We start from the raw sequence: 20,821 nt of genomic DNA, 5'->3' as shown, positions 1-20,821 counted from the left end.
AAGTAAAAATTGGTTTCTAGAACCCACATAAAATCCATCCGTATGTCTGAGTTCTTCCTCTGTGCCTTGGAAGAAGTGAACTTGTGGACCTGGAGTTAGGTCTGAATTCTGGCTAAGCGTGTGCTTAAGCCTGCTAGGAGCCTGAAAGGACGGTGCTGGTTTGGGGACGGAGGGTAGCTGGACCGTGATGTCCCATTTTGAAGGAAGCCAGTGGGGAGGGTGACCTCAGGAGGTGCCAGAAGAGAGGCCAGTGTTGGTGCCTACTTGGATCAAGACAAACCTAGAGGGTGAAGTTGGCTCCCCCGGGCAGTGAGAGTGGATGCTGATCAGGTGCTGTGATTCTGCTGGTTGCACAGGTTGTGGTTCTCCTGGTTTTACCGAGAGGTGTTTCTTCAGGGGGAAGGTACTTACCAAAGCTGTAAGTACCCATCGGGCTGGCAGCAAGCAGGTGCTGTTGCCGCCTGGGCAGAGCTGAAGGGCTGTGTGTAGCTGTTACCTCCTCTTCTGGTGGTGGGAGTGATGTACAGGCACTTGCGCCCTGTCCCTCCCCGCCCACGCTACCAGCACTGCTGTTCTGCAACCAGCTCTTCTCAGTGTGGCATTACCGGTCTCCTCTGTTTTGATGGCTATGTTTGAAATATCTTGTTGCTGATTATGCAAAGTATCTGCTTTTCATCACCATGTCTTTTTGTGTGAATGCCGTGTTGAGTTTTCAGTATGGATTTAATATTTCATTTAAGTACTTGGCAGCTTAAGTAAACCTTCTTGCCTTATATATTTTGTTTAGAACAACAGATTCCCATTAAATCAAATATGGGAGTTTATTTAGTTAATAGGGAGATTGTATAGCACTACTGAGTGGAAAATACACTCTTGTAGCCTAGCATTAAACTGAGAATGGTGCACTTCTTGAAACTCAAGGTTTGTGTGTTGATTCTTATATATATCAGGTTCTCAAAAAATTTTATTACCGCTCTTCATGCAGAATTTCGTCACGGCAGATGACATGTGTTATTCCCCTAGATCTTAGCCTTGTATAGGGGAAAGAATATAGAGTTCTCCACACTCATGTTGAATGAAAAGGTGCTCCTTCAACAGGCTAATGAGTAAAACTGGACCTCAGCAAGAAAAATGCATCAAGGTAACGTGTCCCTTAAACCCCGACTGAAGTTTATGCAGATCTTCCTTCAGTGGAAGCTGAGGAGGAGCTGCTGGAGTCCTGAAACAGTGCTGAATGTCCTCATGTCCAAAAGAAAACTCCTTCTGGAGGACGGAGGGGGAGAGAGGATGGTGCCAAATTTAGAAGTTGCAAGACACTATGAGATGGGAGTGACAGGCACAGAAAGCTGCATAGATGGTTGTGAGCTTTATCTCAGCCCTGTTGCAGAGCTTGAGCCCCCCAGGGTGTGTTGGTGACACAGTGACAGCTCTTCTGAGCTTGTCCTTTCCTCCGGGTAGCAAAGAATGGGAAAATTCTGCCTAGGAAGTGTGGGAGCTGGACCCGGTGAAACAAAGGGTGGTGGGAAGGGTCCCTGCTGAAATGTTGGGTGTTTTGTTTAATAAGGCAACTGTGCCCGAACTGAAATGTGCTGATGCTTCCCCACAGTCTCATCCACTTCTTTCCCAGCTGGCTGGCTGTGTGAATCCAGGTCCTGCTGTTTACCCCACGCAAAAAGTATTTGGCTGTAAAGGGGATGAGCCCACATAAAGACTTGTGTGAGGAAATGCAAGATCTCCCAAAGATAGCACAAAATTGTTTCTTAATGAGTCTTTGGTAGGGTATTTCATAATGGACCTTCAGAAGAGTATGAAAAGTATTTGCCTTGGTGTCTTAATAATCTCTCCGGGGTAGGGAGCGGTCTCCTTCCCGTGCATGGCTGCTGCGAGCCGGAGCCTCGGGCTCCACCGCAGTGAGCAGCCCCTCTGCCTCCTGCATGTCATCGCTTCCACCCCTGAGATTTTGTATTTAATAGCGAGGCCACTCGCAGGCTGGGATTTGACGGTGTCTTTTGTAAATTTGTGTTTGGAAAGGAAACCAACGGGCTTCGCTGGATGCCCATGAATTAATCCAGGTGCTTGTTTCTAATGCAGACAGTAGCTCATTCATGAGCGTAACCCAAAGAGGATGTAGTCGGTTGTATCTTTTTTTTTTTTTCTTAACTGATAAAAGTATTTTTGTAAGTGATTTAAAAATGGCATTAACTTAAAAAAAAAAAACAAGCAGGTGTTATGCTGAAATGTAAGTGCTTTTACGGTTTCACAGCATATCTGGGTTTTTTTCCTCTGTATTATCATTCCCCACAAAAGCAAATGGATTGAAGACACCGAGCAAACGGCTGATCATAATAGACCTTAAGGTGCTGGATTATTGCTCAGTTTTCTGCTGCTCTGAGGTGCCTGTTGGTTGCATGCCAACTGCAAAAGAGTTCGATTATCTTAATAGTTGCAAAGCAAAGAAGTGTAGGACCGAAAGCATGGGTTACTATTGAGATGTTATAACCCAAAAATTAAAAATAAATATGCTAAAAATGCCTTCCATTTCCATTCCTACTTATCCCTTCTTAAAATAAATGAAAACAGCGTTAAACAAGTATCCATTTATTTTTAGAAATTTCTAGAAAGCCCTGGAATATGAGGACATGAGCATGACAGTGCTACCAGCCCGCTGCGAGACCACATGGAAGCATTTAATTGAGTGAAGGGACCAGTTTCTTTTGTTTCACATTATAGGATATTATTTAAAACTGATTGCAGCTTGTTGTTTTTAAAGTCGGTTATTTTCAGCCAGTAATCTCTAAACGCCGCCTATTTCGGCTGCGTCTGCTCCGCACACGCCAAGGCTGGGAGAAGGAGAGAGAGGGGCAGCCAAAGCTGGGGGCATGTGCCCTGTACTGCCGTGGCTCCTATGCACCAGATGGTCCCACCCTGCAGCTCACTCGCTGCTTATTCCCTTCAGTTTCCTAAATCTTACTAATTTTCTCTTCCATAAATCATCAGTTCCCTTTCCTAGCAATTAATCATTTTGCTTATTTTTTGGTTCTATATTTAATCCTTCCCATTCATCAACTCTCTTGCATGTTAATCTTCCAGTAATGGAGGAGTTGTATGCATTTCTGTGCCAGTTCAGAATCCCTGTCCGTATACACCAATTTCCTCTCTTTATTTTGGTGGCCAGCAACAAGATGCTCCAGAGGAAAGAGCAGTACTCCTGCCCCACCTCGAACGGCAGCTATAACATCCCGACAGCCTATGGTGGTCTGGGCTTTACCCTTTACTGGGTAAAGGGTAAATTACTGGGTCAAGACTGAAGCATGAGACATTTATGTTCTTTTCCAAAGTTTTGCTGAGATGGGAAACTCGTGTCCAAGCCCTTTTTGAAAGCACCTGGACTCGGCCTCCCTGGTATAAAGGGGAATGGATTATTATTGGGTAAATTCCATGTTGTATAGAGAGTATTTTCTTTTACATGTGTTGAGGATTTATTTGGTTGAAATATATTTTCTTCTTGTGTTATGAGATAGAGAAACACAATCCCCTGTTTTATCTTCCCAGTTTATTTTTTAAAACATATATTTTAAGCAGACCAAATGGAGCGTGTTATCCAGAACCAGAGCACGCCATCCTCCTGCTCAGCAGCTCTGCTGGAAGGGTTTTGCTGTCGCCTCTTTCTTTTTGCCACTCGGTGCTGGGGTGCCCCTGTTCAGAGAGCCCTGGCATGGGGTGGCCGGGCGCTGGCCCTGTGCTGTCCTGCCACCCAAGGAGGGCAACCCAAGCCATCCCCAATGGCTCCGCAAACTGTCATTTAAATTGGAGAGGTTTTTGTCAAATGATTTAAAAGCTGTCACTGTGTGCAGGTGTTTCTCGGGGGCGGGGGGGTGACAAAGCACAGGAGAGGTGTCTTATCAGCTGAGCAGTCTGATTGAATGATTTGGTGGCCAGCAACAAGATGCTCCAGAGGAAAGAGCAGTACTCCTGCCCCACCTCGAACGGCAGCTATAACATCCCGACAGCCTGTGGTGGTCTGGGCTCTTTTGTTCCAAGATATACCTGGAGAGCATATGTAGACTCGTGTCTGCTTTGTTTTACTTATATATGAATTCTACAGAAAACTTAAGAAACACGATGTAGCTTTTATAAAGTGATCCTTCGAACCAGCCCCTGACTTACAAACGCTTGGCGAGAATGATGAGGGGATGTGCTGAGATGTTGACACCTGCAGCAGCAGTTGGGAATGAAAGTCCTGGAGCCCCGTGTCCGGCGGTGTGCAGCTCCCTAAGGGACAAACCTGGCCCGGAGAGTCTACAACAGGGTACATCGAGGGGGTTTGTAGCTCTGCATCTGAATGCGTGTATGCGATGCCGTATCTTTGACAACATGTGCTGCCTGCATCTCTTATCATTCCAGGATTTATTCAGACATCTGAATAACTTCCCACCTCTCGACTGCAGGTTGATAGTGGTGCCCTTTATGGACTCGTGTGGGTAAATTCTCTATAGCACATAGCGTCGCTCTGCCTTTAACATGTATACAAAACTGCTCAGATAAAATAAATTCATTGTACCTTGCTGCAGCTGTCAGTGAAAGGAAATGGTGTCTTTTTCCCTTGAGTGTTGGGACAGTTTTTTTCCAGTCTTTCTTTCTTTGAAAGCCCTAGTAGCATGCTACTTTTTAGATCTCTCTCTTTCTTTATGGAGGAAAAATCACTTTCTGCTTTTCTTGTGTTCAGAATTATGCAAAGCAGTTGCTGAATGTAAACATGCAACAGTAAATGCCATAGAAATGTACTCTACAAAGATTCCACCGTTAACCACACCAAAGAAAAAAATGCAAGGTTCTTCAAATCGATGTCAGATGCAGGAAGTGACATTTAAATTCTTACTCATTTAAAATTAAGCCGTCTTACCATTTTCCTCTTTTAAAGTGTTGAAGATTTTCCATTAGTTAAAGGGTTGTCTTGCAAGCCTTCAAGAATAAGTTTTTCTTTTTTTTTTTTTTTTTTAGGCTTTTTTAAGATGATGGTATACATGTGAGTATAACAGTTTAATGAGGACTGCATACATTTAATTGGCTATTTGAGAACCTGTGTTAGAGGACTGACCTCGGAAGCATTAGGAAATGGTAGTCCCACTGCTTATCTTTACACTTCATAAAAAGCATTGTTTAATTCTTGGAAGAAGAGGGTGTTTCAGTCTCGCTCATTTTTTTTCTTTGTTCTGGTTTGCTTTGCTTCTGCTGGTGTTTTTCCTGGTCCCCTTCAGTGCTGGAATATAGCATTGAAACAACCGTGTGGTTTATGGCTTTTACTCTCAAGTTTTTCATTTTTTCATCATGTGGAAGCCTCATGTTGAGCCTCCAGTAAACAGATTTTCTTGAATCCAAACAAAAAGCGAGGGCTGCGACATGCAACCAGTTTTGGCTGTGAAATCGGGGTCAAAGCCACTTGTACACATCCAGTCCCGGTGGCGGTGAGCTTGGGCTTGCCCAAGGGTTGATCTTCCCTACCGCTCCCGGCTGAGCTCGCGTCCCAACAACGAATGACACTCGGGACTCCTCTGGATGGCAAGCTGAGCTGTCAGTCCCCTCCGCCATTTGAGTTGTCTGAACAAGCTTTTTCGCCTTCCTTTGTGAAGGAGTGTTGCTGGAGTAAACATCTGTCCTTCCTCTTCGTTTGAATTGCTGATCCTTTCGCGTGCTGGGTACGCTGTGGATTGAACACAACTGTCAATGCTCTTCTGAAGCATGAAAGGACAATGCGTTTGTTTCGTTTCTCAGGCATCTGCCGGAAGTATTTGATAGCGTTGAAGTGTCGAGATGTTATTCCAGTCACTTAAATTCTGCACTTCAGCATTTCTCCAGTGCAAGGGTTGAAAACAAAACCACCAAATTTGAAGTATGAACCCTCTTTCAAATGAAATACAATGTTTAATGTACTTTTAGCTGGTAAAATTATCACAGTTGCTAATTGGTATAATTTTTATCATTACTGTTGAATCTTCTTCATCAGAATATGTTTGTGTTCCTTTTATCTACCACTTCTCCACAGCATCGTGGAAGAATAAGTCTTTATCTCCTGTGCATCTCCTGTATATTATTCTGTCAGCCAGAAGTATCTCTTTGGTATTCTGGAAGTATTGGAAGATTTTAAAATACAGTCTATCAAGGAAAAAAAAATAAAAATTAAAAGATACTCTGTTAAAAAAAAGGAAAAAAAAGCTAAAATCCTGTTAAATAATTAAGATGCTTTGGGCTTTATCAGGTTTGACAGTGTTCTTGCCATAATATACATATGCAAAAACTGTAAGAAGTTAAATATTTTATAGCAAGGACAACTCCAAAACCTAAATCCTGCTGGCTTGTTTCTATGGTAACAAATATTGAAATATGTCTAGCCAACACTGTAGGTCCCCCCCCCATTTAATTTCTGTCTATGGGTTCTAGGAATTCATTAAAACTGTAGAATCCTTTTAAAATTGGTATGTTCTGTTGTAAAATTCCCTAAGATTAATGTTGAACATAACTTTAAATTTTAACATAAACATTTCTTTGAAAGAGATTTCTTAGCAAGTGAGGGATTAGAGTTATATTTCTAAGACTGTATGCTCATTGATCTGGTAATTTTGTTCTTCATTGGCAAGTTGAATTTTTTTTTTTTTTCTGTGCATGACTGTACTTAAAAAAAATGGAGTTTCAGTCTATGGATTCTGCTGAAACTATTAAAGGCTGCTTAACTGGAGCGGGCTGGCTGGAAGACAACAATGGCATGAAGTCAGCACCTGCAGGATTAAATTTAGTGGTCAGGACCTGTTGGCCAGAGCTACTTCTTAGGGATCCTGCCCTACTCTTAAGATTAAAATGATGACTTACTGGGAGCTTCAGCCTTCATTTCAATTAATTGCACTTAACTTTTTGTTTATTACAGAGTATTTTCTAGGTATCTGATTTAAACCATTTTGTGTCTGACATCTTCTGGTTGTTTTTCTTTTGAGGGCAGCCCGGCAGTGTTGGGAAGTAATCTGAAGTGCTGGCTGTGAGTTTCCATTTCCCCAGTGGTAACTCAAACCACAAGCACCTAGTCTCAGCAGTAAGAGAAAAATTTTGAGACTTTGAAGTGAAACATCAGGTTGATGCAACATTTTGCTTCTGGTTGACTAGCCAGCATTAGATGCAGCTGGAAGCATAAAGACTTCCTCCCTCTGCCTGTGGGGACTCTGCTTTCTGCTGGGATGTAGCAAAGATAATGAGGCAACAGAAAGAAAATTTCAGAAACTGAGATTTGCACTTAACAGCTGTGTTTCAGGAGCCCATGGTTATGGACTAAATGCATGTTTTCTCATAGGGCTAATAGCATCCAACCTTTTTTCCTCAAAGAGACTTATAGCTGGGGACTTGGAAATCAGACCCAGCAACCTTAACTGATACCTCGAAGGGCAGGGAGGTGTAGCTGGAACCAGTAACTGAAGTACTCAACAAATGCAGAAGGTGGTGTTCAGAAAAAGTGCAGTTCGTTCATTCATATCCTCCTGGAGCAATAAGGGAGAAAGTGGTATATTTAACGGGCAAAGGATTATCTCCACGGACCTGTGCAGGAATGAGTGATTTCAGTGCCGAGCTCGAGGCTGGCGTAGGCAGCGCTTTGCTCCGAGAGTCGGAAGATTTGGCAGTTCTGCTCCTCAGACAGAGCTAGGCTGGAAGAAGGGGGCAGAGTATGCGCGCAAGTGAACGTCAAAACAAAACAACAGGCATAAATATATTCAGCGGGACTGTGAGCAAAATACCCTGTCACCTCACAAGCCCTATGTAAATCTCCAAAGCCTCCTTTTACGATTGCAAACATTATGTAGAAAAATAATTGAGGCAGCATTCAGTGAAGAAGTTGCTTTGGGTTGGATATGGGAGGCTTGTGAGATCCCAGACCTCAGCTTGTTTCACCTGTGTATGTGTTTACTTGTCACTGGCCTGAGATACTCCTTTTTCTTTCATGCGCGTCCTGTGGTGTTCTTTGAACCAGCATGGGTTGTGGAAATAGGAGCTGCAGTCACCAACGAGAAGGTTATCAAAGTCTCTCTCCATCTGACGTGATTTGTAACACCGTACTGCTGAAAGCTCTTGTGAGTGTGCACTCTCGTGGTACGAGGGTGCCTCCAGCAGTGCCCGGGCTTCTCATCCTGGGAAGTGTATGGCTGATGGAGGAGTTTTCCCTTCCCCCATGCCACGCAGTCAAGGACAGTGATGTCCACTCTCAGCAATATTTTGAACTCTCCAGACTTCATCACAAGTCCATGAAGAGAAGACTTCTCTCTGCAATGAGCTTCACCCAAGAGGCCAATGTAAATGATATTTTTCTTCTGGGCTGCTTGCCCTTCTTTTTTTTCTTTTTTTTCCTTTTTTTTTTAATGGTAACTTGTCTTTTTTTTTTTTTTTTAAAAAAAGAAAAGCAAACAACCTCCAGTTTTGTAACTACAAGATGAAACTTGGCTTTTCAGGACAGAGATGTGAAGTCTCTATGCATTTATAGAGTGCCTAGTGCAGGGAGGGTAGTGGCTGATGCCCCTGGGAGCTGAGGTGAAATCTGTTTGGGTTTTTTTAATGTTTTTTTTAAGTCCAAACACAAATTCTGAGGGGGAAAAAATTCTGAATGAAACTGGTGCAAGACTTGCTACAGACAACTGAAAAAATTCTGCTTTTTCATTTCTTGGGTTGAATGTGGAACTTGGTAAAACCACAGATGTGCTCCAGCCCAAACTTTTTTCCTTTAGAATAATCCATTTTTCTTAAATAGGTACAAGAATATATGTAACGAAATGAGTTTTGTTTCGAGGCTTTCTCACATCATACCGATGGACTTGTCAAATTTATTTTCTGGAAAAGTGAACAGGATTACACGTATGCGTGAAAGCTGTGAATACCCCCGTTCCATTAGGCTTGTAATCTTTCGCAGGTAGGGCAAGCCTGCTCACTACAGCACGGCCAGTTGGTAGCCATCGAGAAGCTTTCACGGTGGACAAATGTGTCCACACCAGTTTTTCCACCTTACTTTAAAAACATCTGGTATATATCAGGGTCCTACACACCCTTTTTGACTCTCGGAGCTGTGAAATGAAAAAGTAGCTTGTATTCTTCTGTGATCAGCTCTCACATTCTCATGTGGTGTCTGTGCAATCAGACACATCAAATTAATACTTTGACTCGCTCCTACAGTTTGAAAAATAACTTACCGTCGGGTTTAGATGAACTGCTTAATGAAATCCTGCAGAGAATGAGCGTGAGTTGAGGGGAAGCACACGTGAGAGGTAAGATGCCAGTGGTTCTATGGTCTGCTCGGTGCAAGACAAAGGCAGAGTTGAAGCCACGATTGCTGCTATTAACCTTTGTGGTGTTTGCGCAGAACAGGAGTTGGTATTTCTTGCAGAGCGAATGTCAGTATTTCCCTTAACGTAAGGAATCCTGTAGGAAGATGCATACCAGACGATTAAAAAATAATAGGCAGCATGAGTGCATGCAGAGAAAATCTGCTTTGATACGGGAACATTTGTTTCCCGCAGGAGTTATACAGCCCCTTGTGAGAGGAGAAACAAGGATTTGTAGAACTGTATTTGTTTTAAATCTCTCTGAGTGCTTAGTGCTGTTCTGATAGTGGGGGTAAATTTTTTTGTGATAGCTTTTTTGGAGACCTACAGTTTGGAACAGAAGATGGATGGTACGGCTCCATAAGGACTTGTATGTGATATTTCCAACCATAATGTTACTGAGAGCCAGGCTCCCTGCCCCATTTCCCTGCTGATGAAAAATTCAGTTTCTTATATTTGAGTCCTCCGGAGGCAAAATTTCGAGAGGTCAAGGGTGGCTCTGTTGCAGCTTCTTTTCTGTCCTCAATTCCCTAGCCTTATCGCAGAGTGTTTTTCTCTGTAGGTACTTCTGCCATGCTGGTTCAAGACAGAAAATATTTAGCTTAACCCTGAGGCAGCTCAAACCTTGTGCTGGATTAATTAAAAAATAGTGCTATGCCCCCCACAGCAGCAGAGCATTGTTTGGGAGGGGAGCGAAGGGAGAAGCGCTGAGCACTGGGGGCAGGAGAACTCATCCTGCTTGCCAAGATCCCTGCTGTCAGCGGGAGATCCCTGCGTGCAGGGGGAGCGGGTATCGGCTCCCAGATCTGCTGCGCAGCTCCCCGAGCTGGATTTCGCCTGCAGCGCTCTATTTATGAGGGAGCTGTTCCACCACCGGAGTGTTTTATTTTCTGAAGTTGTTTCATCCCCCTTTTGCATCCTGGGGGGGGGGGGGAAAGGCCTTTTGGAAGAGGGGCTAGGTAACAAAGCTATGCATTTCTCCTCCATGTTATTTGTACAAGTTAAAAGGCTCATTCTGCCTTTCATCTTGTGGACTGTTTTCTGCAGATATTTCCTAACTTTTCCCATGACGTTTTCGCCTGGTTCTTCAGAAGATTGTACGAACTGAAAGAGACTATTGTTTCTGCAAGAGCACAAGCATGTGCACATCAGCTAATCTGGTTGGTACAGGATTTTAGGAGTGGGTGTTGGACTGAGGAACAGGATTGGGCTGTGTGTGGCTACAAATTCTTGCAAACGGCATGCTCTCTTATTCTGTAAATAATATCGCATTTCACTTTCTAGGTTTGCCATTTGTGTTTCTCCAAAGGTTGAACTCCAGTACCATGAGACGTAAACAAGGAAATGGCATACAGGAAGACTGCAAAAGCTTTGGTTAGCAGAGAGTGGAAAGCTGGTTCGGTTTTCAGTCCTGCACCTGGATAGGTATCAGCTACTTGATTGCGTGGAGACTCAGCACATTTATTTTTCACAAACATCATAGGTTTAAAATTGATACTTCATTGTCTTTCTTGCTTTCTCCTTCCCCATGTTTGGGTTTCCATTTTGAAGTACAGGATAGGCAAACAAGTACTTTTAGCCTGGCGTTTAGGAGGCAGACTTTGGCAATCGAGATGCGTTTGCCAGCTCTTGAGACACTGCAGTCTGAACCTTGCATTGACAACAAACTCTTTCTGCAAAGTAGTTTGCATACATCATACGATATGGTTTTTTTTCAATCGGATGGTATCACCAGGGAGCAAAGAAACTGCCAGTGGCTGGCTTTGTTTTACACCCAGGATCTTGTCGGATGCAACCTCACCGCAGATTTGTTTCCCCTTTTGGGAGCGTTACCTAGAAGATGGTGCTGGGATAACTCCAGCTTCCTGGTGGTGACCCAGATCTCTGCTGGCGATGAGATCTCATCTCCGCTGGGCATGGAGCGAGAACAGCAGTTGCGTTTTCGACTGCTGATCCACGGGCATGTTCCCATAAGGTGTTTCCAGGCTCGTCAGCAACCTTGCAGTGCCTTGGCTATTGCTGCTGACGTGCCCGTGTCTGGCGGCGAAAGGCGGGGTTTTCTTTCACGGTCTGGTTTCATGTAGGTCTCGTAAGAGGGTGTGAGGCAACTCCAGGGTGTTTTTACATATTACTTTATGTATGTGTGAGACAGCATAAAAACCCTCAGAGGTTTTTTTAGCAGCAACAACATTGTATAACTGACAATTTGCTGTATCTCCATTTTAATAGCTTGGTCAGGAATAGTTGCTGCTTGTGAATGACTCCTTGGAACTAGAGGATGCAGGCTGGGAAGGCTGAGACTTGCTGGTAATTTAAGAATTGATGAGGATTGATACCGTGGTTTGCTGATGGATTTTGTCTGGCTGAGATGCTTTTTGACGGATGCACAGGAATTCCCAGGTGTTGATAAAAGCACTTGACCATAGCCAATTTTCTAAGAGGATAGGGAGGAGAGATTGTGAAGTGAGAAGGAGTCGGGGGTTTGTCTGGTTCCTTTTCATCTACGGGCTGTCTTATTTAGCAAAGAGCTTACAGCCTCACCCATAGTCACATGTGCTTTTAGCACCTCTGGACCAAATTGCTGCATTGGCTATCTTTGAAGGGTTTTTCCGATGCTTCCAAGTGACACAGCATGGGTCAGCTACCTTGCTTCACAGACCACCTCACTGCTTGCCCAGGTGATGTTTCTGAATTTACACCTCCTTTTCAGCAGCTCATGGGTACAGTACAAAGCACTGGAACCAGTCTGTGAAGCTGCCTTTTCCTATCCGAGACTCCTTTTGCGTTAGACAGAGTCCTTGCTGCTATAGCCAGAAATATTTGAGGTGTGTTTTTGCTGACAGTTTTCTGCCCTGCACTCGTGAGGATTGGATGTAGGGCAGTTTGGAGGGTTCCTAGCAGTGGAACTCCCTATTTACAGTCAGCAAGTTCATTAGAGCCCTAAATTATTTACCTTAAAGAATTCAAGCCCTGAATTATTTACCTTTAAGGTCTGTCTTCCTGTGTTGTGCATTTGGTTGACTGTAGACCTGTGCTCTGTTACAAGCTATAAATGTCTAAGGCAGCATAATCATAGAATCATAGAATCATTGAGGTTGGAAAAGACCTCTAAGAACATCGAGTCCAACCATCGACCCAACACCACCATGCCCACTAAACCATCTCCCTCAGTGCCTCATCTACTCGTCTTTTAAATACCTCCAGGGATGGGGACTCAACCACTTCCCTGGGCAGCCTCTTCCAATGTTTAACCACTCTTTCAGTAAAGACATTTTTCCTCATGTCCAATCTAAACCTCCCCTGGCGCAACTTGAGGCCATTTCCTCTCGTCCTATCACTTGTTACTTGGGAGAAGAGACCGACACCCACCTCGCTACAACCTCCTTTCAGGTAGTTGTAGAGAGCGATGAGGTCTCCCCTCAGCCTCCTTTTCTCCAGGCTAAACAGTCCCAGTTCCCTCAGCCGCTCCTCAGAAGACTTGTTCTCCAGACCCCTGACCAGCCTCATTGCCCTTCTCTGGACACGCTCCAGCACCTCAACGTCCTTCTTGTAGTGAGGGGCCCAAAACTGAACACAGTATTCGAGGTGCGGCCTCACCAGTGCTGAGTACAGGGGCACGATCACATCCCTACTCCTACTGGCCACACTATTGCTGATACAGGCCAGGATGCCATTGGCCTTCTTGGCCGCCTGGGCACACTGCCGGCCCACGTTCAGCCGGCTGTCGACCAACACCCCCAGGTCCTTTTCCGACAGGCAGCTTTCCAGCCACTCTTCCCCAAGCCTGTAGCGCTGCATGGGGTTGTTGTGGCCGAAGTGCAGGACCCGGCACTTGGCCTTGTTGAACCTCATCCAATTGGCCTGGGCCCATCGATCCAGCCTGTCCAGGTCCCTCTGCAGAGCCTTCCTACCCTCGAGCAGATCAACACTCCCGCCCAACTTGGTGTTGTCTGAAAACTTACCGAGGGTGCACTCAATCCCCTCATCCAGATCATTGATAAAGATATTGAACAAGACCGGCCCCAAAACTGAGCCCTGAGGAACACCGCTTGTGACCGGCCGCCAACTGGATGTAACCCCATTCACCACAGCTCTCTGGGCCCAGCCGTCCAGCCAGTTTTTTACCCAGCGCAGAGTACACCTGTCTAAGCCGTGAGCCGCCAGCTTCTCTAGGAGAATGCTGTGGGAGACGGTGTCAAAGGTCTTACTGAAGTCCAGGTAGACCACATCCACAGCCTTTCCCTCATCCACTAGGCGGGTCACCTGGTCATAGAAGGAGATCAGGTTGGTCAAGCATTAATATCTAGGGCGGTTTCAGGTCTTTGCTCTTAATTTTATTTTCATACACAAATACCTTAAAATACTATAACTACAATCAGAGTGCAACTCAGTGAGATATAAAAAGGATTTGTGCAGCCCTAATTTTAAGTCTTGTGAATGCATGGACAGTTTTCAATTATGTGATGGCACCCTGCTCTTTCCACGAGTCCCCTGCCTAGTGCCGAGCGTACAGCTGTAGCTGCAAGCCCTGGGCAAACGCCCTATTCAGTGTCTTGGTTTTTCCCTGCTGTTCTGTGTTTGGCCCCAGGCTTTCATTTATGGCACACTACTCAAATCCTACTGAAGAAGCTTGTCATTTCCTCATGAACTTTTCTGTTCATCAGTGTCAGGCTTGAGGGTTTGACAAATGATTTGGGAAACGTTGCCACTTCTCTACAGGAAGAGAGTTAAAACAAGAGGACAAAGGATCTTGAGGATCTCACAGCCTTGCTGCTGAGATGTCTCCGTACTACGTAGTATTTCATGTACCGGAAATACGGTTACCTTTTGCTGCGAGTGTTCATTAGTTTTGCTTGAGAGCAGCCAGGGTTTCAGGTTGGTTAGGAACTCGCCATTAATGGCCATTTGGGAGATGCTGGGTTTAAATGACTGGAGCAGTGCTGCATTGGAGCTGCGTGGCAGCTCTCCAAGGCTCAGCTCATCTGTCTGAGCGCTGAGAGGGATGGCAGGGAGCGGCGGGGTGGCTGCCGTCTTCGCTGCCAGCAACTGTCAGAGTTGTCCTGCGCTTATTCCGTAGACCTGATGCATGGCTCAGGTACGTCCCATGGGCCGAGCGCAGCAGGGGATGAGGGTGAAGGGAGCTGCTGCAGGCAGCGCTTGCCTGCCACGTTTCCTTCCCTTTTCAGTGCTTCAACTCATCAATGCTCTCTCTTGCAACATAGTTTTGGTGCACCAAAGAAAAAAGGCAGGAAGCAAACAAATGGCAAACGGCATCCACTGGCATCGTAGAGGCTTGGAACACGATTCATGGGCAGTGCTGCAGCTGCACAGCCACCGTGCAGCCCTTCGTGCCTAACCAGGTTGTTGCTCTTTCCCCATCCTACCTCCAATTTTTCCATGTCCATTAAGTGGAATTTCTCGTTCTGACATATTTTTCCCCTGCCTCCCCTGGCCCAGCTCTTGGCTGCTCTGCATTGAGCATAGATGGCTCCACGCTGCTGGGGCTGCAGCAGGGAGGTCACCTGGAGCAGGGGAGAGGGTTGATCCCTGTCCTTGCTCAGGAGGCGGCCCTGCCCAGTCGGGAGCAGATGCCAGAGGCAAAGGCCACCTCTCTCCTCCTCAGCCCTGGACTAGACTCTTTGCTTCGTGCGGCACCTGGCTAGTCCCAGGTTTGAACTCTCTGTTCCAGAGCTTGCCAGAATTTGTTGAGTCTTTCCAGACACTTTTTCGGGAATGGCTCAATCAGACCACTGCAACCAAAACCTTGCAACAAAACTTTCGGGCAGACATCCATGTCGACGATGGACAGAGTATGCTGAATGCCCAAGCCTTGAAATCACAGGAGGGGTATCACAGCCACATTCCCCACCCTGTGCTGCGTGGCTGTGTTTATTTCATGTGCCCTTGTGGAGGTAGGCACGGGATCATGTACAGATGGTTGAGTTGCATCTCCTTAAGTGAAGGGTTTTGTTTTGTTTGCTTTCAGAGAAAGTGATGGAATACTGATGTTAATGGTATTTCCAGTACTGAAAATCCAGTTACATTTTTTCTTTACTTATGATGTGTCTTCTGGCCATTTAGAGAGGCTGGTGGGGTTTTTTGGGGTTTTAACTTAAGTTGGGTTTCTACTATATGGGCTTTTTTCTTCCTTATTTAAGTGAAGCGTACATTTTGGTTCATTGGTGTATTGGCAGGAGAATTTGACGTTGAAGCTTAAAGCTACTAATACGTGAAGTGAGGAGTAAACACAGGCACTAAAAGACCCTTTCGAGAATTTTAAGCGGAGTCACTACTTAAATAATGTTGTAGGTGCAAAGTTCAGGAAAACTGTATGATTAAGTAATTTACTGTCGATGTAATTTTGCAAGTATTATTTTTACATTGCTGCTGTGGTTATTAGTGGCATGTATTTACCGTTGAAACTGAAAGAAACTTAAGCAGCTCTCTCTTCCCCCATATTTCTGTGTTTGGTGGCACTGAGTATCTGCTTGGCATTGGTCCCGGCACTGCCAGGCAGGATGCCCTGGGGAGGGGGCAGAGGATTTGGGCACGGGAGAGCTGCGTTCTCCTCTGCAGCTCTACAAGTGATGGGCTGTGGTACCTTGGCCGCCCCTCCAAATTGTTCTCTGTCGCTTCTGTTTGGTCAATGAGCAATTTTGGGGAAAGGACTTTTTTCTTGTTTTAGTATCTTTATGACACGTGGCAGAAAAAAAAGAAGACCTAAATATCTGCTGGGAAAGCCAACTGCTGTAATGCAAATAATAGATAATCATGTGCAGTTAATCAGTTTTCTCTTTTGTGTTGTTTTTCACACAGAACGATGAGGCAAGAGAGAAGTTTTTAAAAACAGAAAAATGTGATTGCGAAAACAACATTGTTGGCAGGAGGACTCAGTGGATTCAGGTAATAATGTGATACTGCTTTTTATTATGCTTTAAAAACTGTCTGGGTTTCAAGCTGACAGTGGCCCTTTGTCAGGGATTGAGGAGTAGAGGAAGGTGACAAGGTATAACAAGACCCCGTGGCTGGCTGTTAAATTAATTCAGACCAGGCGAGAGGGTGTGAGTGCTCTTGCAGCACGGGTGACTGCTGAATAGGACAACGTTTCTGGGGCTGTGGTAGCTTCCTCCCTTATGTCAGGCTATTAAATCTGAGGCTGTTCGGTTTTTGTTCTGTTTTGGTTTTATGGGTTTTTTTTTTTTAACCTTAGAGATTCTCTAATTCAACCTCTTACAGCTGCGTCGATGTAGGTGGGGAAGCTCCATGCCTGTTTTATGGAAGAAGGTCAAATGATTAGCTGTCCCTTCAGACTGCACAACTCTGAATCTATGAATATTTCCCTTGAATTCTCCTTTCTAAAAGATTTCTGGATCAGAGATCATTATGTGCTAGACGACCCAGACCTAGACCTTTACTGCTTTAGAGGAGTACCGCTGGTTGTTTCTGCGTGTGAATGAAGACAACTTCTTGTTGCATGGCTGTAGCAAACATAATGTGTGATTGTAAGCATGCTACTAATATGTTTGCAACAATCTTATCTTAAAATAATGGACTTTAACACAGTTAGACTCTATTTTGTAGGAAATGTAAGTTGCTAGCTAAAATGCATCTCTTATGTTTTTTCATCATTTTAATTATTTCCCTCACTGAGGGGGAGCAGAAGATGAAGGGAGGGAGTTTACAGTGCTAATTGCACTCCACGTTCATAATTGGGGCCAGATCCTACCCTCAAACTTCTTAGGCAATCCCAGTGAAGTCATCAGGCTTTTCACAAGCATATGGGTTTTCCCCACGTGTATTTGATTCCAGGATAAGGGCCTACAGCGTGCTTTTTCGTGCGCTGATTTCTCACACATATGAGGAGATTCGAAAAACATGCATCTTTTTTAATGTAGCCTCTTGGTTTCCAGCGCCGATTGGAGAGGTTCTGCAGTATTTTATTGAGAAGCAGATAGCAGAGCTATTTGCCTTAGACGGAGCTGTTTTTAACTGGCGAGTCCTTTGTTAGGTGCTAGGTGGGAAAAACGCCGTTGTGGCTTTGCATTGCTATGTTCATGACCAAGAAGGATGTTTAAATAGCATGTGAATGGGTGCGGATTTGATATTTCCTAGAGCCAGCTTCTTTTTAATATTAAATTGCATACTCCGGGAAGATAGTTGCTGTATCAACATTGGTATAATGACACATTATTAAAAAATCAATATCCAGTCATAGAAACGAGTCCTGGTATAAGCAGTTGGGTGCTTACAGCTGCGATTTGTATGTATTTGCAAATGTAATGTTTTTTTTTTTTTCTTGTAGCACTGGTAACTTGGATAAACACTGTATGTGTGACTCATTGCAGAATATAAACTTATTTTAAAGGCGCAAGTGTGAGATTTGCTGAATATCCTATTGCTTGCATCCTTGAATACTTGCATTAGGTCACAATTAATCTTAAATTGGCCAACCTGAGAGGAAAATTACTACTGATCTCCCATAGGTGACTTCAGAAATAAACAGAAGGATGGAAGTGCTTTAAAAACATAAATAGTAGTTAGAATTCATAAAATGATAAAGCAAACATATGGTACAAGGTCTTCTAAAATATAACGCTTCAAAGCTTTTTTAATAGTTTCAGAAAGAGCTTGTTTAGTTATCACAGGAAAAGTAAATATTTTAATCCCTTTTTCTTCAGCTCGCTCTCATTCCATTCCTCTTTTTTTTTTTCCTTTTTCTCCTTTTTTTTTTTTTTTTTTTTTCCTTTTTTCCCCCAGAATCTTCTTAATTTGGTGGGATGGGGGACCGACACCTGATGTGCCTAGAAAGCCCTGTTTGGGGGCAGGAGATAGAACTGCTAATTGTCCTCCTGTTGTTAGGTTCATTCTTGAAGCCCTTCTTGCAGTGTCGGGATGGAGTTGATGTAATCCAAATTGAACGCTCCCTGTGCACGTGTGTGCGTGAGTGAGATGCGAGGGGCACTGCAGCAGCTCCTGGACCGGTCAAGAACACGCCTATTTTTTAACAAGCATCGACGCTGAGAGATGCGATCCCTCTGTGTGTGTGCCTGTGCAGAGGTGCGAGCTCATGGGGGACGGCACGCCTCAGCATCCCTGCTCTTCTGCCGCATCCTCGGTGGGGTGGCCGCGGTTCCCAGCGCTTCGAGCATTGCGGCGGGGAGGCGAGGCTGCCGCTTGAAAGGGGGTGAAGGAGGAAAATGGGGAGTGGAGGAGTGGGGGGCCGGGCGGGGAGGGGGAGCCAGGGAGGAAGACACAGCTCCAGAGGGAAATACTCTGTGCTTTGCAGTTGCTTGTGTGGATAGAAACCAGATGGTGCGCTGGAACACCCGCTCGCTCGGGCGGCAGCAGAGCCAAACATATGGTTAATGGTTAGGAGAAAGAGCTTTGCGAGCCAGGGCTTTGCTGACTGCCTCACATTACAGATTGTTGCAGTGTGTCATTACATTGCCAAACTAAGTGCTTAATACCTGCTGCGGGCGCTGGGCAGGCATTTGCAGGGAGGATGCTGAGGCTCCCCGGGCAGGGCGGGAGGCTGACATCACGTGCATCCCCCCGCCACACCCCCGTACGCCCCCTTTCCCCACTGGAAATGCTGTAAATCTCTCCTTTTACAAGCTCAAAACCTACAGCAGGCAGTTTTCCCGTTCTGTGTGTCTTTAATCCGTTTATTTCCAACAGCGTATGGTTGGTTTTGCCCTTTTTTTTCAGGGCCCCCCCCCCTTTTTTTTTTTGGGTCCCCGAGCAGCCAAGTTCACCTATGCTGCAGCACCACACTCACATGCCCGGCATCTGAAGTTCCTGCTCTGGGAGCTTTGGGCAACACCAGGCCCATGTTATCTAAGGAACTGCTGAGCTCATTCATCTCCTTTTCACGGCCCGCTTCCTTTTATTTTTAGCCAAATCTGTCAGGCCTGACAGGCGGGTAATTTGAGCCAGAGAAAGGGCAAAGCTCCAGGTCCTTTCCACAAAGCAATTCTTCTCCTCCCTCCTGGGAAGGCTCCAAACTTGGCCTGCTCCAGGCAGATGGATTTGTTGAGTCATGTGAGATCATTTACACAAAAACACAGCGAGGCAGTGAAAAGGAAAAAAAAAAAAAAAGGAAAAAAAAAAAAAGGAAAGAAAAAAAGGTGGGGGGGAAGGGGTGGGAGAGCGTGCGCTGCCGGGGCTGCTGCGAGCGTAGGAAATGTGCTGCGAGGCAGCTAGACAGAGGAATGCAGCAGATTCATTCTTGTATAAGGTAATGTCTCGTTTACAGTGTAGGGTGGAGCCAGCGCAGAGGAGAAATCACTCGAAAACAGATTACTCATTTAAAACAAAAATTCTCCTTGAAATAAATAATAATAATAAAAAAAGCAACAACCAACCAACAAGCAAGCCGCGCGCACGGGCGCGCAACAAAGGCGGCGTTGTTGACAGCACCGGATTACAGTAGCGGTAAACTCCGGGCTGGGAGGTTGCTGGAAAATGAGTTTGCTCCGTGATGCAACCAGAGTTTGCTTTGTCTGGCCGCCAGCGCGAGCGGGGCGGTGGGGACGGGGAGCCCGGCGGCAGGCAGCAGCGCGCTTCGCTCCGTCCAGGGATGGTTTCAGGCGGTGGGGAGGGATAGAGGGAGCGATGCAGGATCCCGAGCGGGCAGGCTGCGCTGGGGCATCGTTAACAGCGAAATTCGGGGGGGGGGGAGGGTGGGTGTGCATGGAGGGGGCGGGGGAGCGCCTCTTCTTTTTTTGGTTTTGAACTGGTTATGGCATGATCTTCATTGCATCAGGGAGTAAATTGCATTTATTCAGTTGAATGTTGATTTTATTAACCGTTTGCAACCTAAGCTAACCCCAGCATGTTGGTTTTGGTTTTTTTAAGTGGGTGGTAAGAGAGAACATCAAACTTAGGGCTTTTTAGATCTGGATGCATCCGGGAGAATTAGGTTGGGTTAATTTATGCAGTGTTCTAACGAGTTGCATTCAAACCTTTAAATAGACATGGACTGTATTTAAATATTGTTAATATAACTTCCAGTTACTCCAAATTTCTTAGCAAGGCAATATCTGAATATTAGTGTTTTGTCCCAATGATTATTAAAAATCAGAGTAGGAGCAGAAACTGGAACTGGAAATTAGTGGAAAACATGTGCAATCAAACAAGTCCAATGCAAAGCATATCCTTAAATTCTCAGCTGCAGTTAAGGAACTCATGGGAGCGTGTAAATGTGGGTTTGTATTTTAACTTGACCCTTTCCCCTGCTGAGCAGCATCTTCTGCAGACTCCACAGCGGTGTCCACTGAGGTGCTTTCCTCCGGGGAGGGGAGGGTTTGTCTGAAGCCTGCCTCCCTCTGCTTGACCTTGTCTTCCCTTTTTTATCCTCCCGCTTCTTTTTTACACTTTTGTCTGAAAGACGGCTGGCTTTCCCAGCCTGCTTGCCCCGCCGGGCTGTGCCGCTGAGCACGTTTGGCGTGGGGAGAGCCTTCACTTCTCGCGCT

General features: G+C 45.3%; 1 protein-coding gene across 3 annotated transcripts in view; it reads left to right on the top strand.

The window, feature by feature from the left end:
* BACH2 (BACH transcriptional regulator 2) overlaps positions 1 to 20,821 on the top strand; it is a 196,470-nt gene that overhangs the window by 27,288 nt on the left and 148,361 nt on the right. For 2 of the 3 annotated variants that reach the window (XM_076333234.1, XM_076333235.1), the window contains exon 2: positions 16,164 to 16,250. The gene's annotated coding sequence lies outside the window, so the exon portion shown is untranslated. Of the gene's footprint in view, positions 1 to 10,726; positions 10,773 to 16,163; positions 16,251 to 20,821 lie in introns of those variants that run through there. The other variant, XM_076333236.1, reaches the window with a different exon arrangement.

This window comes from Aptenodytes patagonicus, chromosome 3, assembly GCF_965638725.1.
Source record: "Aptenodytes patagonicus chromosome 3, bAptPat1.pri.cur, whole genome shotgun sequence".
Taxonomy (NCBI): domain Eukaryota; kingdom Metazoa; phylum Chordata; class Aves; order Sphenisciformes; family Spheniscidae; genus Aptenodytes; species Aptenodytes patagonicus.
The sequence above is the reverse complement of the archived record's forward strand: the minus strand, read 5'-3'. Positions and strand labels throughout refer to the sequence as shown.